Source organism: Leopardus geoffroyi, chromosome D4, assembly GCF_018350155.1.
Source record: "Leopardus geoffroyi isolate Oge1 chromosome D4, O.geoffroyi_Oge1_pat1.0, whole genome shotgun sequence".
Taxonomy (NCBI): Eukaryota; Metazoa; Chordata; class Mammalia; order Carnivora; family Felidae; genus Leopardus; species Leopardus geoffroyi.
Window position 1 is genome coordinate 27480877 of NC_059342.1, and position 11178 is coordinate 27492054.

Here is an 11178-nt window from a genome sequence, read left to right on the forward strand (position 1 = left end):
TCCAGTGATGAAATTGGGACATAGAAATGAGCGTGGCAGGCAGCTTTTGCACATTTTAGACGAAGAAGCATAAATCTTTGATATTTCACAGGATGATTATGCTTTTTACACTGAAGAACTATCATTAGCAAGGAATTCTAAAAATGATCAGGTCCGGAGTAGACAACTAAGAAAAGTAACAAGATTTGTTTATACAGAATTCTTTGTTTTGAATTTCATATCTCTGACAGTAGGGATGTCTCTCTTCCCCCTGGTACGTCAGGCGGTCTCTTTCCTATGAGAGATTTATTTCCTTCTTTCTGGAGACAAAGGGCGGTCTTAGTGTTCTTCTTGCATTGGCCCATTTCTTAAGTAACTCAATTCCAAATGATAAGATGTATCTGTGGAACTCGTTGTGGTACAGATGCCTCATAAACTGCAAAGACCCTCAGATGCATATCCGTGTCTTTTAAAAACAGCTGTCCATTCTTTCTGACCTCCTACGTCCATTGCTTAGGAGAATCCTAATTCAAGCAGGGAAAGTAGAATCATTATTTCCCAATACTCTGAGGCTCATGGTCTTTAGTGAATGACCCCAACCCTTTACTCTCATAGGCACAATCCAGATAAATTTATCAGAATGGAACAATGCCACAAGAAAAAGACGGGCTTGAGAATCCACTGGAAAAATTCATTTGCTGGTTGGTAGTAAGTAACTTAGGTCAAACGGTCTGTCCATAGCCCAGAGGGTGATACCACGGAGGCTATGGGGTTTACAGGAGAGTCTGATTCTGTGCCGATCTGGTCTTCTGCTTGGATACATTCCAACCTGGAGTTGCTTTCTTTACACATTTCTAATGAGTCCTTGTAGAGATGATGTGGGCCAGAGAGGCCCAAATACATGCATTGTTCAAGTGAACATCCTTTTCAAAAAGCAGACAGTCCCAAGTCTCAGAAAGCAGGGCTCTCCGGTACGTTCCTGAATATAGGAGCACAGCCTGAATGTTCCTTGAAGAATTTCCTAGGTGTGTGACCATTTGTTGAGCTGAAGGGAAGGGAAGAGTTAGAAAGCACAATGTCTACGCAGGAGGTGACGGGGTATGTCACCATGAAGGCCTGCTTCCGTTGTTCGTCCTGAATTCACCATCTGAGACTTTCTTGAACTTTTTCAAGTTTGCAGGATACAAAAGGTATCGGTTTCTTCTATGCAGGTAATAAAATCTCACAGGCCTGTGTCTGTGAAGCCATTCTGTTACATAGTGTGCCTATGGCCAGGCACTACCAAGCACTTTTAAATTTTATATTTTTAATGTTTATTTATTTATTTTTGAGAGAGAGAGAGAGAGAGAGAGAAGGAGAGAGAGAGAGAATCCGAAGCAGGCTTCAAGCTCCGAGCTGAAGCACAGAGCCCGATTTGGGGCTCAAACCCACGAACCGCGATATCATGATCTGAGCCAAAGTCGGATGCTCAACCAATGGAGCCACCCAGGTGCCCCAAGCATTCATTAAATCCTTCTCTTGGACACACCTTTAAAAAGTAGGAAAAATCTTTATGAAAGCCCAAATAAGTGTTTTCCTAGCTCAGAAAATAGGTGACCTCAATCCGGCCCCGTCTGCTGCCTTGCCCAAGAAACTCAGTCCCTGTTTGCCCTATTTTAATGCAAAATGCAGTTTTGGACACAAGTTGCCCCCAGTGGGGAGAGGGCGAGGCAAGTGCCCTCACCATCCAGTCTCATCTTGGCCTTTGCTGAAATTGGCCCAGGTTCAGCGTCTACACTGATGCCACACGCCTCCTGTAGCCTGGGCTCCTGGACCTCCCTGGGTTCCCAGGCAGTCCTGGGCTGGAGGCACAGTGAACACACACGGCTTCCCAGCAAGCTTCCCCCACCCTGCCCCAAGGCCAGGCCTTCCTCTTCCTCTGCTTTCTCATCAGCCGGGAGCCGGGGGAGGATGGGAGGTCCCCACCTCTCCCCTCCACGGCAGACTGTGGGTCCGGAGCCCCGCAGGACTTGGCCCCTGCTTTGTATCTGCCCTCCCAGAGGAGGAGAGTTTGCAGGGGCCAGTTTTGAGATTATTTGGAGCTGGTGATCAGTGAGGTGTCTTTAAGCTGGTGGAGCCAGCTGTGCTGACTTAGTCAGCTGGCCTGGATAAATGCCATCCCGGCTTTCCTTTTGTTCACTTAAGGAAAATAATGTCAGAGTGCAGGACGGGCCCCCGGCGGGAGAGCTGACACCGTGGAGACGATTCATTAGCAGATGCTCCGCTGAACCTCAGCTGTTCTCTCCAGTGACATCGGTGCGACAGGGAGCTATTTGTTCAGGTGACGGGGTTTGGCGGGCTTCAGGCCGGGACCCCCACCTCCAACCCCAGGAACCCCCCCCCGCCTTCCAGCACCGAAAAACACTAGAGTCTCCACACGGGCTTAATCCTCAAACCGCAAGAATCTAACCAACTTCTCTCAATGACACTTGGAGGTTTTTGGCAGCCAGAGCGCCTCCCCGCAGCGATGCTGGGGGCCAGGTACAGATGGGCTGGATTGAAAAGCTGAGTTTGAAGGTCGCCACCACCGCAGGATCTTTCTCCATGTGGTCATCACCCTGGTGGGGTGGAGTCTGTTCATGACCAGGGGGTGATTGATCTGGGCTTAGAGCAGCCCGTCTCCAGGGGCCTAACACCCACATGCATTTTCAGCTAATTTTGTCAACGAGCTCACTGGATTATCTATCCCTGGTAAGGCCTCTTAGAGGCTCAGGGATATTTGAGGTTTTGAACTTCCAATTTTTATTGTTCCCAGTATTTGAAACTGGAAGGAAATACTAAATGGATCTTAAAAAAAACCTTACATTTTAAATATTCAATCTACTTGGAGTATTTGCAGAATCATATGCTATCCCTAGTGAGTGAGATATGGCAACAAAGAATCAGAGACCCAATGAGTAAAAAGTTGGGCCAGACAGTTACTCTGTCCTCAGCATTCATAGTCTCTGCCTCTCGCCTCTTGGCCGTGGCCCTTGGTTTAGACCCTATGGTGAAATGCTGGGCACTTTGGTATCACCCAACTGAGAGGTAACTTGGGGGCCTCGAAGATCAAACAGACCTCTCAGAGAGTAATTGAGGCTTTATTATTAGTGGTTGATGACTTCTCGGGTAAGTTTCCTTGACTAGTTCTGACCAATAGGCTGTAGGTGAAAGTGGTTTATGTCATCTCTGGATTCAAGTGTAGAAGAGTCAGGACATGACCCTTCTTGGCTATATCTTCCCTTCCTATAGGGCCTGGACATGTTTCAAGTGGTAGAGCCTGGTTCCTGAGAGTTAACACGTCGTCTCCTTGCCACGTACTTAAACACATAGCAAAGCAAAAATAAACCTTTGTGTGTAAAGCCATGGAGATCTCGGAGCTCATTTTTTAATCGTTGTATGGCTTAAGCTATTTTGACCAATACAACATTGTACGTTAAGTAGGTTTTGTTTAAGCCATTGGATTTTAATATATTTAAAATACTCTTATGTACGTGTATTATTGTGGACGTGTAGAGTGTACGATGATAAACTTTTGGCTCATACATTTTTCGTGTGCAATGAACAAAATGAACCAGGAATTAGCATCTCTGTGTGTTTTTCTCATCTTTTTGGTTTTGCATGTATTAAACACTTAAGGTTAAGATGGTAACTTAGCATTAGGATAGTATAGGCAGTAGGATTAGGAGTCTCTAAGTCAAATTCTCTCTGCAGTGAAAAGAGCCTGATGCAGGCTGTGGTCTCAGGAAGTTCAGGAGATTGGGGGAAAGGTTGGGAATAGAAATGAGGAGATATAGAAGCCACGGATATTCAGGATCACTCTCTGCACTGAGGCCCGATTCACCCTCCAGGGCCCTTCCTCGCTTATTTGTTCCCACACTGGTCGGTCCCCTTTTGAACTGCGGTGCCAATGGATACCTGTGCTTCATGTTAGTTATATTCGGTCTCCCATTATCTTTGCATTCATTCCGCAAAGATCCATTCATTCTGCAAAGATCTGTGGAGCCTGGGATGGGATCTCACGTCAGGAGATGGGAACTCAGAGCCCTAAGCTGGCCCTTAAAGACTCACAGTCTAGTGAAAAGTTCCCTACAGAGGTGTGCTCCCTCCTCACGAGAAGGCCATATGCCTTTCATTTCCCAATTTATCTCCCACACGCCCTGGTGTAATGCTGGTTGGGTGGAGGCTGTTGCATGGATGATTGATTTAATGCCTGGTCTCTGCTGGGCGCAATCAACTGGATCTTTATTAAAATCCATTGCCCGAAGCAAAAACGGTTCTGTTTTTGTTCAGATCCATTTTCCTGTCTGCGATTACTATGGTCTGCTTTGGGTTGCTTCATGCTATGCAATTCTGGCAAAGTCCTCTGCATTTTCCATCCCTGAAACTTACTCAAGAGCAGCCAGGTTTTGTGTTCAAGAGTGAACAACTGTGCAAACTTGTGCATTTGGAAGGGGCAAAGGCTGCGAGGTGGGAACCCCCCCAGCAGAAGTCTGACCCGCTGGTGAAACGTGGTATCGCACGGGAAGACCATCTGAAGCATCCCCCTTTTCCTCCATCACTGACATTCAACTTGAAATGTTCTCTTTCCAGATACAAGTCAAAGCAAGACTTTTCCGAGTGTCAGCTTCACAAGCTCAAGCTAGTTCTTGGCAGTGAAATAGGTTCCCTTTTGCCCCTGGCAGAGTATTAGCAACCCAAGCACAGCTAGCTGAACGGAGCTGCACCAATGCACTGGGGTCCCAGCTGCTAAAGGCCACCTCGGTCCCAGCCTGTCCGGTTCTCTAAAGACATCTGCCCCTGATTCGGAGGGGTTCAGGGTGTGCCGTCAAGGATGACATAGCTGTATCTTTTTTTTTTTTTTTTTTTTTTTTTTTTAGCTTCTGAAGGGCAAAAGACCCAGCTTGTTCTCTCTGCAGCTAGATGAGCTGAACTGGCTGCAGGAAAACAGCCGGCATTTGTCAGTGAGCTGCACCGACAAGATACAGAAGACAGAGCCCAAGCAGAGGAGGGCAGCTCAGGAGCAAACAGTGCCAAGCACCGTCGAGTAATTCTTTGCAAACTCGATGGCAATCAACGCCACCCAAGGGCACCGGATGAGCCCGTAGAAACCTCTTGCATTTTTGGCTGAATGTGGCTGTGGACTGGCGTTTGGGGAGAATATCTGTTGTTTCCAGGCAGGCCAGACTGCCGAATACAAAAGTGACTCTTTTGATATTGATAAATAACGTGACTCAGGATTCCCCCCCCCCCCCCCCATAGAAATTGTGCGAACCCTTAATTATCAGGGCACTTTCTCAGGGGCACATTAGAATATACACTGAATTGCGTTATCTTCACCTTGGCCCACGCCTCTGTAACGCAGGGCGGTAAGTTGCTCTCAGAAGTTTTTGCTTTTGTTTATAAATCATCAGTTCAGACTGCAGGAAGGTTTCCAGGAATTAGGAAGAGAAAAAGCCTAGCAAAAAATACACAGAGTGAGATTCCTAAAGTAGGTTCCCCACCCCACCCCCCCAGCCCCCCTTCTGGCGAACGGGTCACAAGATTGCAATTCTAAACAATCTCACAATTAATTCTTGAGCTATGCAGCCCAATTAGAACAAATGCTTTCTTTCTGGTTTAATTAGAGATGAGTACGCGCCTGTGAGCTTATTTGTATAAAATAAGCACTCATTAAACCAGGTTTGGATCAGGCTCAGCTTGTTAGAAATGCCCTTGAAAAGGGTGCTTTCTCTCACCGTCTCTGGCCCTTTTAACCCCTTCAATGCCCAGAATGAACTTCGTAGACGTGGACGGTATAAAGAGTATCTTTGTGGCAACCTGGTGAGCTTGAAAGAGGAGAGATGCGTTTGCTAGATTTGCTGGTAAAGAGGCCCTTCCTCTCACCTCTGTACACTTGGCATCTTCCTAACCTGCCTCACCCACCGCAGGCGGGAAATCTGGTTGCGTCTGACGAAGGTCACTCAGCTGTAGCAAGAACAGGCTTCCATGTTCTTCCATGACGTGCGCTCTTGAACGTCTCACTATCCAGAGTGTGAGCCATGGGCCAGCAGCAGCTCTCAGGTTCACCCCAGACTTGTGAGAATCTGCATTCTTACAACATCCCCAGGTGATTTTGTGTACACATTAAAATTTGAGGAACACACTGGTCTAGAGGTAGCAAATGGTGAAGATTTTACTTGAAAAGACAAAGGTCCCTTGGGAGCCCCCAAGAATGTCACTTCCATTGAAGAGAACCAGCCCCTGGCCCTTTCTCTACAGTGGGGGGTGGGGGGGGCGGGGAATGCCACTTTGACCCCCTGTAAACTTTCTACCAAAGTCTCAAATATGTCCCTTCCTGTATCCTTTAGTGAGCTCCTCTGACTGACAGGCTCTGGGTTATGAGGCAGTTCCTCTCCCTGTCTGTGCCTTGGCCTCTTACCCACCCCCTTCAGCACTGCTGGGTCTCTGGCCACAGGGAGAGAGAGAATTCCTGTCCTCAAGAGGCTCCCGCTGTCATGGACCAAAGCTGGAGGGAGAATATGCGTGGGAACAGTCATGGGACCCCCAGGCCCAAAGTGAGATACATTGGTCACTAGATCTAATGTTGGAAAGGCCATACAACCCGGAAGGAGGGAGCCCTTGTCTCCAAGGAGGAGGCTCCATTATGTAGTATCCCGACATGTGCCAAGAGGCAACTTTCAAGACTGTTCTGCATTATCGTCAAGGGCATCCTCAGGCAGCAGCTACAAGTATGACCAGTTTCTGGGTGATGGTAAGACACTGGGAAAGTGTGGCTTCACTTTCAGTCAGACAGCATGGCTGCAGGCTCCAGCCACTGTGAGGCTGGCCTTCCAGAATGATGAAGCTTTCTAGGTCTTGTGCCTTGAGTCCTTGTCTAGCTCACCTGAGGCATCTGACATGATGAAGCCACAGGACTTAGGAAGCAGCGTCAATGAACTAGCCGTGCAGTGAGGGGTCCCGGTGCTCCCCCACCACCCCCAATAAAAGAGTTTTGGGTGTCAAAAAAAAAAGAACGTCATGAATTATAAAAAACTTGCCAAGCACATAAATGCCACCTCTGCTCAGCAAGAGTTTGTCCATTTTTTTTTTCTCATTTATTTCATCAGCAAGTAAAACTTGGGTATAACAAGATGGCAGCATGAGGCAAGTTACCGACAAGGCCGAGGACTCCTTTGCTCCCTCATGTCGTTCAGCCCTGGACTTTCTTCAAAGAGCCTGGAGCAAGAAGATATTGATATGTCCTTGCTTCACCACATGGTGCCAGAAAGAGGGTTGAGCTATAGGTATAGCAGGTTTTAAATTTCTCTCCTTCCGTCCTAGACACGGAGGCTATTGTCACTGTTGATTAGGGGACAATGAAGGAGATCGGATTAGCAGGTGAGTCATCAACAGTGAGCCTTCTAGCTGGCCCTGGTCTGACTGGTATCCTGTTATTGCCTCTGCCCTGGTGATGGGCTCAGCCCTACAGCCTTCACCACTTCGGCTGGATGCTGGGGCAGGACCGTAGGCGTCTGCACAGCCTAGGATGCTTGTCCCCAGCCCTGAGCTCCAGCCCATGAAAGGCCCATTCCTGCTCCCTTGACCTTTTGCTGATGAAACAGAAACCTGGAGGAAGACCTGGGAGGGGACCATTCCTCCCTCTCAGTGAGCTTTCCTTAGCCCACGATGACCCTGTGGTACATCAGCTCGTCATCATCTAATGGCGTGTAATGGCGGAAGGAGATGTGAGGGAGGAGGCTAAGGGGGGGGGGAGGGGTGAGACAATCTGGAAAAGCCAAGAGTAAGGAGCTGGGATCAGGTAACCATGCAGTTTGCTGGAAACCTTGAACATGATTCTGAAAAGTTCAACTAGAGTTCTGGAATAAGAGGTTTATTTATTTATTTATTTATTTAGTGCAAGTGGAGGAGGGACATGGAAAGAATCCCAAGCAAGCTCTGTGCTGCCAGCGTGGAGCCTGAGGCGAGGCTCCCTCCCAGAAACCGTGAAATACGACCTGAGCCCAAATGGAGACTCGGGTACTGCTCTCTCTCTGCCCCTCCCCAGCTCACGCTCTCCCTCTCTCCCTCGCAAAATCAATAAATGAACTTTAAGCGTAAAATAAAATAAGTTCGCTACTTTAAAAAAGTCACATAAGCAAAATTTGCTTGATATTTAAAAATAAGAAGATAAAATTTTAGATGATCAAACGTTGCTTGCCCATCTACCACTTTCAAACACTTGGGTATATCCTGTCTTTCCCCATTTTATGCAGATCGAGGTATAAACACATAGAGAGGTTTATAGATTTAAAGACAATAGAAAATGGAATCAGTACACACACAAATGACCTACAATACTATCTTCAGTGACTATAATTTTATATCGGTGCATAGATTACAGTGTTTCGAAGCTAATTTGCTACAAATTATTATGGGTCATTTGGAGTATTTCCTCATCTGTCTATTTACCTACCTACCTATCTATATCTATCACCTTTTTATGTTTTACTGTCTTAACAGTATTAAACTGCATTCTTATAGTTAGATTTTTGCACATATCCTTAACTGTTCCCTCAGAAAACATGCCTAGATATCATTGCTTGCTTAAAGGGAGTCTGTATTTGTGAATTTTTAATCTTATGGCCTCACTGTCTTCCAGAAAGCTTATACCAAGTTTTACTCTCTTTTGGGAAATAGCTTTCTCACTTTAAGCTAATGTTTTTTGGGGAAAAAATCCCTTTGGGTTTTGGGGCCAATGCTTGGAGTTAACTTCTACCACAGTTCTGCCCAGAACTGTTCTTGGGCTCTCCTTCAATGACAGAGAGGGTAAAACATGAGCCTTCAAGAGCCAAGAATTCAGATGATGGCATGTGGAAGCTTTGTTCTGATTGTCAGTCTTCCTAACTACTTGGGAGGGCCAATTAATCCCTGGAAACCTGGGGCTCTGGAGGGGAACGAACTGGGGTGGGTCTTCAGTCTGTGATGTGCGGGTACCAACAGGGGTCAGGAGAAATGGCCAGTTTCGACAACTGCCTGAGAGGCCACTGCAGCAGGTGCCAGAGCGAGGGCCACCCATTTCCCCTGAGAGCTTGGTGGTCCTGCTGGGTGAGCCACAGCCACAGGAGGCAAGGAAAAGCACAAAGGCACATTGGATTCAGAAAGGGAATCAACTGAGGGAGGAAGACCAGCCTGAGGGATCAACCAGAGTGCTGACGCTCCAGAGTAGAAGAAATGAAGAAGAGTGTAACTTAAGAGAAAGAAAGAAAGAAAGAAAGAAAGAAACTTTCAAGGAGACATATTCACAGAGCCCCCTCAAAAGAAATTTTTAGCTAAAATACACATTTCGCAAGATAAGAAATGTAACGGAAGAATTGATAACAGAGAATAATCGCTTGCTGATCACCAAATTAAAGATTTCATTAAGGAAACATGGCGGGGAGAAAGTGAGAATAATGAGGGAAATTGTGAGATTTAGAGAAGTGAGACCTTATACGCAGTGTTGAGGAATTTCAATAGGAAAAAAGAATAGATGGAGAAGTTATAAATAAATAAGACATTTTGAGCTAAAGAAAACTTCAATTTTGCAATTGAAAGGGTTCAGCAGATGTCATGCAAGATTAATAGTAGTATTAATGTTAATGGCACTGGTAATACAAACCAGATCAGAGCTGGCCAATAGTGCTTCCTGCAATGATGGAAGTGCTCTGAGCTCTGCACCTCAGTGGCCATTAGTCACATGAGCTTTGGAGCTTGTGGTATGTGAATAATACGGCTCAGGAACTGACTTAATTAAAATTAACTAACATTTGCACTTAAACAGTCATATGTTAGTCACTTCCACTTTGGACAGCTCAGATCTAAACATTTCCTGGTGAATTTCCAAAATGCAAGTCTCAGTGTAAAAGCTTATAAAATTCTAGACAAATGCAAAAGCTTGCCTTCAAAGTCTAGAGAGTCGGATTTGGATTGGACTTCTCATCTGTAATACTAGAAGTTAAAAAGCAAAAGCAGCACATGTATAAACTATTAAAAGAAAAATACATAATTAAAAATATCATCTATTCTGCCATGATAACATTTTTTAAACAATTATTATTATTATTATTATTTTGAGACAGAGAGCTAATGCAAATGAGAGATGGGTGGGGTAAGGGAGAGAGGGAGAGAGGGAGGGAGGGAGAGAGAGAGAGAGAGAGAGAGAGAGAATCTTAAGCAGGTTCCATGCTCAACACAGAATTCAACAAGGGGCTCAATCCCATGACCCTGGGATCACGACCTAAGCAGAAATTAAGAGTCAGATGCTTAACCGACTAAGCCAGTCAGGCACCCCTAAGATAACATTCTTTATAAGGAGAAATAAATTTGACATTTTTAGATATGTAACTATTCAGAAAAGTTCTTTGTAAACTATAAACAAGAGCAGAACAAAGATTTACATGCAGAAAAGATAATATGTTCCAAAAACTTTGGTGTACAATGAATCTGGATGTGTATTAGGTGATGTGCAATAGAAAGGATGATGATGTCACTGGAAACTGTGATTTCAAGATTAAATAGTTTCTTGAAACACACACACACACAAATTAGGAAAATCTGGAGACCAGGAAAAACCAGCAATAATGTATCTGGCAGAACAACAGCAAAACCCTATTATGTCTGAGCCCAGAAAATATACCACTTTCTTTTATAATTCATGCAATAAGGACAAAGGTTGATTTTGTCTTTGGTTAGAATAAAATTCTAACAAATTTCAAATAAGGGAGCTTTTATGGATCATATTATTTGACCATAATCCTTTACCCCCAAGTCCTAAAACCTAGAAAAGCATTCATGGAAAGATGTCACTCAAAAGTTTAATTAGTTGAGATTTTGGACACATCTATATCTAAATAACTTCTCATATGAAAGAGTAAATCAAGGTCTGAGTTACAAATCATACAAAAAAATTAAAATGGAAACGTAGGGGATGCAGCCAAAGGTATGCTGGGAGGAAAATTTATAACACGTTGTCTTCATTATACTTAAGTAAATAAATTAGATAAAGAAGAATACAACAAACAAAAGGATTAGGAAAAGAAGGCTGATAAGAACAAAACCTGAAACAAATGAAATTAAAACAAACTAAAGAAAGAACAAGTTTTGGGGCACCTGGGTGGCTCAGTCAGTTAGGCATCTTGCTGAAACTCTTGTTTTGGGCTC

General features: G+C 45.0%; 1 long non-coding RNA gene across 6 annotated transcripts; it reads left to right on the forward strand.

The window, feature by feature from the left end:
- Positions 1–592: 592 nt before the first annotated feature.
- On the forward strand, positions 593–8106 carry LOC123592594. Of its 6 annotated transcripts, none has more exons than XR_006709850.1 (3): positions 593–687; positions 2164–2299; positions 4878–7010. It is a non-coding gene; the product is annotated as an uncharacterized LOC123592594 (long non-coding RNA). The 6 variants fall into 6 exon arrangements; XR_006709852.1 differs by having other exon boundaries at positions 593–680; XR_006709851.1 differs by lacking the exon at positions 593–687 and adding an exon at positions 7895–8104 and having other exon boundaries at positions 1490–2299; positions 4878–7377.
- Positions 8107–11178: the final 3072 nt, after the last annotated feature.